Here is a 13267-nt window from a genome sequence, read left to right as displayed (position 1 = left end):
TAAAGACGGAGACAACCGGGAGTTCGGGCAGAGTCAGCTGCGGGTTTTGTGCACGACGCCCAGCCGGAGTTTTTGGCCACTCTGCCCAGGACTGTCGGCTCTCCAGTCCTTGTGTGTCAAGGTAAGAGTTATTATAAGGCCTAGCCCTGTGTAATTGTCAGTGATCTATTGCTCTATCATTAACTTGACATATTTATCCTAGCAAAAGAGCAATTGTGTGGGTGCCTTCTACTGTATGTGCAATGCTTGCTTTTAATAAATGTATTCATATATCATTATAGCAAAAGCGAGTGTGTGTGATTCATTTTGTGTTGCCGACCACTCTCGAGCCTTAATTGATTTTCTCCCAAAACAGTCAGTAATAATCGGGGTAAAAGGGAACAATTTTTGCATGATTAACATGAAATGAACAAGGTCAATTGAGGAAATGGCAACAGATTCACTAATCTTAAAATATACAGATTCAGATGTTTTATTGTCATTATGCGAGGTATACAACAAAATTAAGAGCAGCACGGAGTGTTGTTTCCTTCAAAAAAAAAAAATAAGTAAAAAGTAGAATAAGTATAAAATAGAATAGTACAAAATAAAATCGAATAGACTGTAAAACGGTATATATACAAAACAATGTGCAACAGTGCAGCAGTGCAAACATATAGCTTCAAGTAGCAGCAGTCCGACTGTGGGGAAGGTGGGGTGTTTGTGTGTGTGTGATGGATCTGGGGAGGAGGTGTGTGTGTGTGTTCACACTGGTGACAGTCTGAGGGAAGAAGCTATTCCTGAGAAAATATACGTCTGTTGTGGGTGAATATTTCTTAAATATGAAATATTCCTAAAAGCATCACCTGAGCATAAGTCAGCCATGGCAACCAAAAACTTAGATAAACTTAATAAAGAGGAGTGCAACAACTTAGACCTGTACCATCAGCATCACTTCTCAGCAGAGGCGGTGGTGGCACTGGGAGACAAGTACACGACAACAAGATGGAGGAAGAAAAGGTGTGCAAGGCTAAGATTATTATTTGTTTAAATAAAACTGGAATAGCTGCTTCCTCAAATGATCATGTTAAAAATGCTAAAATACAAGAGTAGTGATGATGCTGTAGTATGTAACAGAAATGTATGTCTGTTATGTCTTTGAAATGAAACTGTCAGGGTTTGACACTTCCCCCCAAGTTTGAGTTTCCGTTCTGTCCCTCCTGTTTCCCATTTACCCTGATTGTGTCTGCACCTGTATCTCGTCGTGTCTCGTTATCCCCTGTGTATATCTGGTCTTGTCATTCCCTTGTTCCCTGTCGGACCGTACTGTTCTTCCCTCCATGTGCTCCTGGTTTTCGATCCCTGTATACGTGAGTTAATCTTGATCCTGCCAAGCAGCGCTTTTGTTTTTACCCTTCATGGAATAAACCCTTGTGTTTTTTGAGAACTCCTGCCTCCAGCCTCCCTCTCTCTCCTGCGTTTGGGTCCACACCTTACCCCCACACGTGACAGAACCCGGGTCCGCCAGATATACTGAGGGGATAACGAGACACAGGTGCAGACACAATCAGGGCAGATGGGACACAGACGGGGCAAAACAGAAACTGAAAGCTGGGGGGAATGTCAACCTTGACAGAAACCTTATTAATGTAAATATATCTGTAGTTGTAAGTTAACAGCATTTCAAAGAGCTTTGTGTCAGGGAGTCTCAAACATCTGAGTAATGTCCATGCTAGCCATAAACATAGCCTCTTGCATCATTTAATAATCAATCCTCACTGCACCTCTGAACACTGCTGACCTCCAAATGATGCTCAGCATGTCGAGCAAAATGATTGCAAATTCCAGTAGAGACTAAAACAGAGCTGTGCAGAAAATACTCAGTCATCAGGATTCTAAGAACACTTACTTTTCTCACATCACCCCTCTATGGTGCCACAAAAGGCAGACTTTATTTGCAAGATTATGTTCTCCAAGTCCATGTCCACGTCTGCTACAGAATGCACAGCAAGGACTGAATTTGCTTGTACTTATCATTTATTACGTTAGTTAGCTGACTTTCGTTCTCTCTCCCTCTGCAGAAATGGAGTAAATGAGGCGACCCCCAGGGAGCCAGTTCTCCCTCTGCATGGTTCTCTCCAATTACTCATTGTCTTTCATGGATTTATTTAAGGAGTAAGAGCTATTTGTCTTTAACGTGTCTAATAAACAGGGACTTATTAGATGAAAGCCTGGATGCCAAAACTCAAGTACGTTCTCTCATTAATGAGCATCTGAAGTCTTAATCCTGGGAGTTGGCTCACTGAAAAGTAGTTGTGACACTTCACGGAGGAGTTTCTTTTCTGGTTTTAGAGACTAAAACTGAAAGTTGGTGCTGTTCTACCGCTAAAATATCTGAACTGCAGTACTTGCTGGAGTATGCCCTTCAGAGAAAACATCATGTGTACAGCGATCACACTCGCCAGGTCTCATCCAATTATGCTCCGCCCTCTCAGACTCACTCAGCACCTCATCCTCATTTCCACGTCTACACCTCTTAAAACATAGAGATGGCGAGTGACTGAAAGACAATATTATGATCCATGATGTTACACAGCAGACGCTAAATCCAAACTCAAAAATGCATCAATTTATAAGCTCACCTTGTGATTCTGTGATTCTGAAATAATTACAGGCTTTCTGAACTGTGCAGAACTATTTTACAGGTACCAGAGATTTAAATTAAACAAATCTATATACATATGTGTATTTTATATATATATATATATATATATATATATATATATATATATATATATATATATATATATATATATAAATAAATACATATCTCAGCACTTTAAAGTGGGAGCAAACAATAAAAGGTGGCTAATTATCCAGTTTACACAAAAATATAATCATACCCCGATGAGAAGTCACACATTAAGCAGCAGATATTGAACAGCAGCAAGTGGGAGGGAAGTTGTCCTGCATGTATGTACTGTATTGGTGCTTTTACACTAGTACCTATTCAGCCCGACTCGACTCACCTCGGTTTGGTTCTTTCCCACTAGGGGTCTAACGTGCTGAGTAGATACTTTTCTGTATCTATTCTGCCGAGGTTCTAAACGGCTGAGTCGGCTGTATCTGACGTCATCACACTACAGGCCACCGATTGGTCGGGGGGTTGGAGTCAGACGTCTGAGTCAGGAGGAGGAAATCAGAGAAAGAGACTCTGACGGCGGCTTCTTCTTCATTTTATTCAGCAGGCAATGGCAGCGCAAAAGTCTGTTTGGTGATCCAACTCTGAGGTGCAGATGTTCATGAACCTGGTGCTGAGGAGAGAATTAAAAAGGGATGTAGACGGGCGATAAGGAACGACCAGATCTACCAGGAGCTCTGTCTCTTCATAGCTGCTCACGGCTCCAGCTGACTTTTCAGCAGCGCTGAGACAAACTCACAAAAAAGAAAGCGTTGCCGCTTGAAGCTTCTCTCACTCTCATTTTTTAACTTGGTATCAAACACAAGCCACAAACACAAGCCACAGACCCAGCAGCACATCAATCATCTCCTCCAGGTTCTACATCTTTAGTGTTGTTGTCTTCTTAGTTTAGATCACATAATCAAATACGTCACAGCAGCTTCTCCAACCTCCTACTTCTGATCTGTGGGTATTGAAAATAAACGAGGGCAAGGCGAGTGGAGTCGGGCTGAGTAGGTACTAGTGGAAAAGCGTCATATGTGTGTCTGGACTGGATAGGTGGATCTCTTAAGTGTTGCGGGGAACATCCTCATGAAGTTCAGTGGGCTGTTTAATATTTAATTAAGGACTCAAACACCCGTTAACGCAGGATTAATGGTTACAAAAAAGAGTAAAAGAAGGATTTAAAAGAGCCAACACCACAAAATATACTGAGCCTCTGCTATCTGGCTTACAATAAAACAATACAGCTTGAAGCTCATAAATCTGCATCCCGGAGGGACGTGGCTAATCACAGATGCTCTGCAGGGCTGCAGCTCACTTATGTAGTCAGCTCATTAATGCAGGGGGCAGCCGACAGCAATGCTGCAGATTATTGCTCCCAAGCTCCGCAACTTCAGAAGGTGGTGATTGTTCAAAGTTTTGCAATCTTGTGTAAAATTTGATTTTCAAGAAATATCAAAAAGGCAAAAGTTAATATTTAACAGGAGACGGGAGAGTAAATGTGTTCAGAGTGGAGATAATGTGTGAAAATGATCCTTAGTTACTTGTGCTTTTATATTGGCTTCCTGGGGAAAAACAACTCCATCCAGCCATTTTCTATTCCCACGTGAAAATACACACACACACACACACGCGCATAACAGCCATCCATTAATCAATCATGCTCTTGAAATGCTCTTTCAATTTTTCTTTTATTTCATTTTTTTTTCCATAAAAAAGTGAAGAAAAAGTCCTATGAAAAATCACCAACACATGAATGTTTATTCATTCTTTTTTTTCTTTTTTTCTTTCGAACATGCATGTTAAAAAAAAAGGATTCAAAAAAGTAAAAAAATTAAGTACAAATACCTACCCCTGAATCTTACATACATTCTTACATATAACAACAGTTTCAATAAACTTACTTATAAAACACACATAACCAAACACCCCTACTTTAATAACTATTCAATATAGTGATATAATACTCAATTATATATATATAAATATAGTCAAAAACAAAACAAAACAAACGCCCAGCATTTAGTTGTGATACTATGTATATATGTAATAACAGAAGTAATTATAATGTATAGTATTACATTATCATTACTTTACTCTAATACTACAATATAATAGAGAACAATAGACAGTAATGATATAACACTTGATTAACTATATAAGAGTAGATATGCTACATATACTGGTTCATACAGTATATTTACCCCCAATTATATACATACTATTTATTAAATTATAATTATATACATACTATTTATTAAAATAAGGGCATTTAAATTCATGGATTTAGTGGAATACAAAATAGCATTGATAATGTACAAAGTGTTCAACAGATTGTTACCTAGTAAAATTGTAAGCATGTTTAAAATAGTAGATATGAGCTTCGAGGGAAACGTATGATTGAAAAACCAAAGTCTAGGACTAAAATTAAAGATCAATGTATTACTGTAAGGGGTGTAAATATATGGAATGCACTTGCTGAAAAATTGAAGATGTGCCAGTCGATTCATGCATTCAAACGTTTGTTTAAGTTTAATGTGTTTGAAAAATATGAGGGATCCAGTAGATGATACTATTACGGAATTATGTTCGGGATTGTGTAAACAATATGATTTATTTTTTGTACTATGTTTTGTATGTTAGATCTGAATAAGTTGATCATGTGAGAAGGGTAGGCGTAAATAAGCAATAGCTTCAGCCTATTCCTTTTCGGTTAGGTCTCTCTTTTTTTTTTATGTGAACTAATGCTTTCAGTTGGTGTCTACATTAAGAATGACCTGACCGAAATAAATATATTTTCATTCATTCATTCATACAAATTACTATAAATCTATATATTGACATACCTATAAATAACTATAAATCTAAATATATTAATATAGATAAATACTGTACGTATAATATAACTCAATATATCTATATACATACCTACATATAACATATCTATATCCATAAAATAAATCTACTGTATATCTTTGACTTTTTGTTTTTGTTAAATTGGAAAAGAAATCTGTGTTGTTGTTTGAAAAGAGTGCGTGAAGCAGGTACAGAGCTGAAGTGAGAGACGGTGAGCTGGATGGACGTGCAGGAGACGGACAGGTGGTGGTGTCACCCACATGTCTCTGCTCCTCCATCCAGCTCTGCGTCTCCCTGCGTCCAGAAGGTGAAGAAGCTGCTCAACAGGAGGACCAAGTCTCCTGCCAGAAAATCATTTTCACAACAAACCCTCACATATGGCTGAATATAAAGGCGCTTTGTTTGAGGCTGAGATACCTTGGGGTGTGTTTTTCACACCTTGGAATATCAAATGAGACCAAATGAGAACTGAGATTTCTTCAAAAACAAACTGTTTGCAAATATTTGAGGGTTTAGAAAATACTCAAGACAATAAGACTGCATTACTGAATGAGACACAAGACAGAGAGAGGTTAGATTCAACAATCTTATTACTTGTACAAGGAGTAGTCAGGCAGTTTAACATAAGTGTCAGCTTCCTCCTGGCTACTGAAGTTAATACCGGTGTAAGCAAAGCATTCAGTTGTCTCCAAAGTTTATCTAATTCAATCATGACCACCACTGTGACAATCAATTGCAGTCCCGTAGCCACATTCAATGGAGGGTCTGCATTGACGTCACTTTCCCACACCCCCTTACTCACACTGAGTGACAAAACATCAGCAAAAACAGCTACAACTAGTGGAGAAGACGGGATAACAGCCGATTATCGGCTTAAATTAAAGGCAGTTGGACTTGACAGTGACCCGTACAGTTACCTGAAGAACCAGTGGTCCATGGACATTAATATTTGTCCACAAATCCAGTTTCCTGATATTTATATGTACTTAATTTCTATGCCGGGGAAATACATGAAGCAAAGCTTGAAGGCTTACAAAAGTCTTGACGCTTGGTCCGACTTCAAGGCAGGATTTGTTGTAGAAATTAAAGTGATGAGGACACCGAACTTTATGATTTGACCGTTTAACGTTAGCTACCCAAAAATCCAACATTACCTGGTACAAAATGGGAACCACAAATCCACGTTTCGGTGCAAGGAATCCAGTTGTTTCTGTGAATTGCAGTGATCCATTTGTCTCTCTTAAGCTTATTTTTCAGCAGTCTGTAAAATGATAACTCAGATTTCTTGCTAAATCTATGAGTACAGTCGATCGCACAACAGCTCTTTCCCATTTTAGATGTTTTCTAGTTGCTCAAACTGAAAGTTTACGCTGCCACTCAGTCTTTCTGCCACTCAGTGGGCGTAACCCACTGTGAAGTCACATCTGTGACGTCATGCACATTCCCTCCATAGGTCAAAAGTTGCTTCCAACACTCATCTTGTCACAGTATTTTTCCAATTGTAATGCTGTGAGTATAATTATAGTTACAAACATTATAAAACATAGATAATTTACATACATTTTCATAACAGTTACCATGGAAACTCACGATGCCTGCCTGACTTGGTCTGGAACAATCATAAACAGGTTGTTTCCGTTGATCAGATGCTCAATCTGGTAATGCACATTATGGAGACGTCTGAAAAATGACATGTTTTTTTAACCGCTGGAGAGGCCATTAATCATCAAAAAAGGAACAAATATCATTACTTAGTCTTGTTTACAATAAACTCCAAAGGGCTCGCTGTAAAACAAGTATACATGCACTCTAACTGCACTTTTCCAAGTGCTTGGATCAGAACTGTTTTACAAGGTCTCATTAGCTAAATTGAAGTTTGCCAAATCATCTATAATGCAAGAGCAACGTACTGTTGATGACTTGAGAGGCTCTCGGCTCATGTTTTCACAGCCGTTTTTAACATTTATTTAAAAGCTTGCGATATGTGTGATGTCCTGATTGATTTTTTTTTCAGATGATCCCACTCGTCCTTGGTGGATTCTGTCTCTTCATCAAACGTTGCTGAGCAAAATGTGTTTCCAGCTGAAGAAGAGCAAACTGTGTTGGCGATTCTTACATTTGCTTGCACCACTACCCAGCCTTCTTCCAGTCCTTTTAATGTATGATAACGTCCAGCAAGCATTTTAAAACAAAGATAATTATTTATTGATGATAAACAGTAAATCCGGTCAAATCTGGTTTAGATTTTAATATCTGAAATCCAGATGAAACAATGTGAAACACAGCTGGATGATATAATTCACATTTTTTGTTGCAAACGTCTTGATTTCCTGAGGTAAAAGACAAAATAAGTACACTCACATTTTGTCTTCTTGACCCGATTTTACACCAGCTTTGTCAACTTATTTACCATTTCATCTTCAATACACTGCAGCCTTACGATGCTGTTCTCTTGCTGTCATATAAGATGCATCTATGCGATACAACATTTGCCTGCGTTAAGCCTAATGTGCTGTGAAGAATGAGGAATATTTGAAATAAATAGCCATAAGATAAGATATCTTGTCCTTTGCCATGTTCTTGATTCTAATCTTTTCAGCTTGAGCTCTGTGTACTGTGAGTACAAACCACTCTGTTTAGCCTGTGAGCGAAGCACAAAGCAGATTATAGGAAGATTCTGCAAATAATTGTTGGGAAGTATTGCAAGCACAGATACAGGTACCAGAGACTGCAGACAGAAGCACAACTTGTGCTGTAAACTGAACCAAATGCAACACTGTATGTGCTGTATTTCCATGATCTTTCCCACTCAGCTGAACACTACCTGTCCACTGATGCCAGGCTCCAAAATCGTAAAAGCCTCCAACTCATATGACGTCTTTGATCTGTCTTCTAATATTTGCTGTTTTTTTTATTTTTAATACAAGTGTTGGGATTTTATGGAATTGTTTAAAGGTTTGAAGGGTTTTTCTATAAGATTCTACACTGGTGGTTACTCTCAACGCAGGAACACATCCTGGTTTGTATGACTAGATTGTTTAGCCGAGTTCTTCTTTAGGTGAAGACAGAAACAGATGTTTTAAAACAGAAAGGTTCCATCCTGTTTTTGTGATCTTAGGTATTTGCTGAGTTAACATCTTAAAAGGAACCCTGGCTATTAAGACATGTAGGTCTTAAAAGATAAATGTTGGTATCAATTATAACAATGTGATATAAAAAACCTTGTTGATGTCTTCGTTTTTAGATACCTGTCCCAGTTAAACTAACGCGGCTTATCTTCCCAGAGCCACCGGTCTACGTCATCGCCCCCAGAATGCATTGCGCAGGTAGAACATGGCGCCTCCCGCAGGTCAAAATATGTGATAAACATTGTAGATTTTTAAAGCAATTAGATTATTTTATGTGTTTCTAACAACATATTTTAGTATAAGAGAACAATTGTGGCTAATTAGGGACTACAAGTCTTAATAACCAGGGTTCCTTTTAAAGGGGACCTATTATGGCATCTAATACCTATTTTAAACAGGCTTGAATGTCTTAAAAACAAGCTTCTGATAGTTTTTGCTAAATAAATTAGAAATTCAGCCTCTGAGCCATGTCTTTATCTTCCCAGTCTCAAACCTCATTATCTATGCTGGATTCTGAGTGGGCGGGGCTGTGATAATGAGGCTCTGTGCTGATTGGCTGCCTGAATGACGCGATACACCGCTACGAAAAAATGCCGAAGCTCCGGCCGGCGGAGTTAGTTGTGGGCGTGGTTTCACGCATCGGAGGCCAACCTATGTAAATCGCATTTTGGTTACGTAACGACGGGAGCAGAATCTTATTGGCTCGTAGATCCACATCACACTGGGCGGCTCATCCGGGCGGCTGTACAGACACTGCAGAATTTGGTTGCTTTCCTCCTTCTCTGAGTTCGCAGGCTGAGGGGAGACCACTTTATATATGTTAAAGCAAGAGAGAACAAGTTTTTCATAATAGGTCTCCTTTAAGTAAGAAACAATCAGCAAGATATATATGGCTGAAATTGTGACATGTTTAGGTTTCTTTCCCCACAGCTGTCTCCACAGATAAGGTTCAACATCTGCACCTATACGTACAAAACACCTCCCTTTGTGGTATTGTTGTGCAACTCATAGGTAGCTTGGCTGTCCAGTTATCAAGGCTAATGATAATTCTATTAAAGAATTATTAATAATTAATAAAGTTGACTATTTATCAAATTGTATTATCAAAAATGATAATTCTCGTAGGGGCACCACCGCCGGGGCCTTACTTCGGGTGGGATTCGATAACTAACAGCAGAAAATCAGTCTCATTATGATTTGAATTATCCTGCAGAACAGCAAATCTTACAGAATAACAGTGAAGGCGTGATATCCGAACACTAGGCTCTGCTTAAACAAATCAATTTGTGACCAAATCTTGCATGAAATAACACAACCACTCATAAAGAAATCAATCAGAATTTATTTACATACGGGTGTCAAAAGATGATAAACGCAACACCCAAATAAACCTGATGGCAGAAACTACCTTATTACAAAACCATTAACTAACAAGAAAAACAACAATCAATAAAATGAAACATAAACGTTAAATGCATGGAATGAAAAGAAGAGAATCAAATGTAATAATAATAAAGATGATAAAGAACACAATAATGATAACGTACAGTAATACGCATACAGTAATCTCATTAAACATAAGTTCAGCTTTACACCGTTCTAACTGACTGATCGCCCAAACACAGCCTCACGTCTCCTCTGGATTCTGCATCTGGAGCGGGTTCTGTCGGGGGTTCCAGTCCGATGCGGCCTCGTTCCTCTCGGCTTTCAGTCCAAGCAGTCTCTCGTCTCTCTCTCTTCTCCTTCGACTCTGAAGAAATAAAAAGACAGGGGTGCAGCGTGCAGCAGCCGGGCGATCCCGCCCTGGTCAACGGAGCCTATCACGGCGTCTCGGTGCGCGCGGGGATCCAGTCCACTCGTCAGACGTGCGGGCTCCCGTCCGGGCTCCTGAGCGCGTGGGCCTCACGGACACAGGTGGCTGGGTGCTCCTCGGGCTGAGCTGGCAGGCTGACCGGAGGATCAGGCCCTCCTCGGGAGAGAACTTAGAGCGGAGAGAGAAATTAGAAAAGAGAGAGACTTGGGAGCGCAGTGCGCTCCGTGGTAACGGGTCTTACGCTCCGCCGGACACTCCAGGCTCGAAGCGGCTCCCCCCCCCGTCTCGTCGCAGCGCTCAGGAATAAATGGGTAGATGCGGCCGTGGCTGCCTCGGTCGGCAGGCACGTCTTGTCCGGTCCGCTGGCTGAGGGAGAGAGCGAGCACTGGGCAGGACGGGAGCTTTTGAGTTCCGCGGGCTGCGTGATGTCACCAGCCCCTGGCAAGTGATTGGGTGCTTCCCGCTTTTGGGCTTGGGGCGGTTTTACTGAGAGGGACAGTCCCCCCCCTTCAGGGCTCGCTTCCGGGGGCTCCACCGAGTCTGAACCCCCCTGGTGTCGTCACCCCAGGGAGTCTGTTCCTGGTCCCTTTGCGTTGTCTTTTCCTTTGTTCCTCCAGGTCTGGCAGGAACCCTGCTGGGTTTGTGGGGGCTATACTGCGCCTGACCCCCCTCCCAGGTGTCGTAAACCCCATGGAGTCTGTTATCTGGTCTGGAGTCATGCAGCATAAACTTTGGCTTGGCTTCGGCCCTTTACTGGCCCAAGAGAAATGTTCACCCACTCACATATGTCATGAATTCATAATCATATTAGTCCAATAGTCCAACATCCCCCCTTAGATTTGACGGCGGGAATGCAGGGTCTGGTTGTCAAATCTAACAACAGTGCAACAGTCCATGAGATGCAGTCCTGGTTGGCAGAGGGGTACAGTACTTAAGAGTTCAGAGGTTAGCATAGCGTGGGAGGCTTTGTCTGGGCAGATCAGAATCATCTATGCAACGGTGTAAGAGTATGAAAATGAACAAAACACATTCAAATAATACAAAAATGGTTAACTCGCATAATACAGTGACATCACTTCTTAAGGTGAGGTAGATAAACATAAGGGAAAAACTGGAAAGAAAAGGGGAGGTTCGTTGGATTACAGACCCTTGATACGTAACTGCCAGCAGCAGACCAGGCTCAGTGGGTGTCTACTACGTGTTAATCCCTTGGCAGAGCGGTGCTGAGGAAGGAAACGGATCGGAGGGGTCTGTCCCGTAACAGAACCGTAACGGAAGAAGGAAGTCTCGTTCCCTATTTGGTACTCTCGAGAGGACGTACGATCATGGTAAGGCCCGGTGCCTTCAGCGCCGGCGCCTGTGTTCCTTTGTGCCCATGCAAAAGTCGACCGAGGGTGGTCACGCAGGTCTGTCACATACTGGCGCGCGGTACTGGCGGAGGCGACACTAACATTGTCAGGCGGGTACAACGGGTGAAGTGGCAACTTCATTTGCTGACCAGCCGTCCGTTCGAGTGGTGTCATCGCAACCGAGCGGTGTGGCGTGGACCTGACGACCCTGAGATCTAGCAGCATATGGACAAGAGTTAGATTAGCTCGTTTGATCTGACGTGGGGATCGGGTGTCAAAGGGAGCTGTCATGACATTTAAGGCCAAATGTGTGATTCTGTCCGGACCACCCGGCCGGGGAGCCCCCCGGCGGCTGAAAACATGGCTCAGTAGGAGGACAGTAATCACCCATTTGGTAAACCAGCAGGTGGCAGCGAGGAGATAACGGTTCCCTCCCAAGGATTTCAGGACCGTCCCCCCACGATCCACCCGCAAGTGTGACCCGGAAACTGTCATGCGTGCGCGTGCTGCAGTCTCCACTATTTGGGAGCTGCACAAACCTGACCCCCCCTTTTCCCACGAGGGCAAGAAGGGGGTGTGGTTGACGAGGGGTACCTGGCTGACCTTTCGGTCCCCGTCCCCTGGGGGCGGGGGTTCTGGTTCCGGATTCGGTCCCAGAGGGGGCATGACGTGGGGCAAAGCACCGGCCTGCCAATCTAAAGACAAGAGTCCCTCACGACCTTCAAGTGGTCTCGGGGCCCCCGAGAATGGCACGGCATCTAAGGAGAAAACGTAGGCGGGACTTATGGGTCTGACCCCGGGACCGGTATCTAGGAAAGCAAGGACACAAACACAGCTGTTAAGAACTGATGAGCAATCAACACGCCGATCCGGTCCATTACGGACCAGTTTACCGAGGGAAATCAGAGAAGGGGGGCGTGCGCCTGCGCGCGCTGCCCTGTCCACCCCCACCAGGCAGATCCTGGCCACGGCTGGGGGGGTGGGTCCGCCTAGTCATTCTGTCGGTGGCCTGGTGCCCCGGTCCTCAGGGGGCCCGGAGGAGCGAGGTGGTTTAATTAATCCCTCGAGGGCCTGGCACACGTCCTCAATGAGGTCATCTTTGTGGCGCTTCCGTCTATTTTTAATGTATTTCGGCGCAGCGGTTTCATACTCGTCATACTGTCTGGCCGGGTAGTTAGACCCCCCTTCGTCATGCTGCTCTAACCTGTACTGTGGTTGGTACTCTGACTGACCTGGCGGCGGGCGAGGCTGGTAGTGGTCCCTGGAACCTGGTTCAGGTCCAGTCCAGGCACGGAAAACCTCGTCTCCGAACTCTACGTGACGGTTCTCAGTTCTCTGGACTGCAAGCACCTCGGTATCGTGCTCAGGGGCCCTCGCTGGTCGCGCCCTAGTTTCCCAGGCAATCTGTGCGTACCTTCTGATGTCCCGCATCTGTAGGTCCCTAGTTTTACAGTACATG

At 42.8% G+C, this 13267-nt stretch overlaps 1 protein-coding gene across 1 annotated transcript in view; it reads left to right on the top strand.

The window, feature by feature from the left end:
* The window catches only part of taok1b (TAO kinase 1b), a 377870-nt gene that overhangs the window by 330 nt on the left and 364273 nt on the right, over nucleotides 1-13267 (top strand). The gene's annotated exons all lie outside the window — the stretch shown is intronic.

The sequence above is a fragment of the Cololabis saira genome, chromosome 14, assembly GCF_033807715.1.
Source record: "Cololabis saira isolate AMF1-May2022 chromosome 14, fColSai1.1, whole genome shotgun sequence".
NCBI lineage: Eukaryota > Metazoa > Chordata > Actinopteri > Beloniformes > Belonidae > Cololabis > Cololabis saira.
Note: the sequence above shows the minus strand (reverse complement) of the source record. Positions and strands in the feature narration are given on the sequence as shown.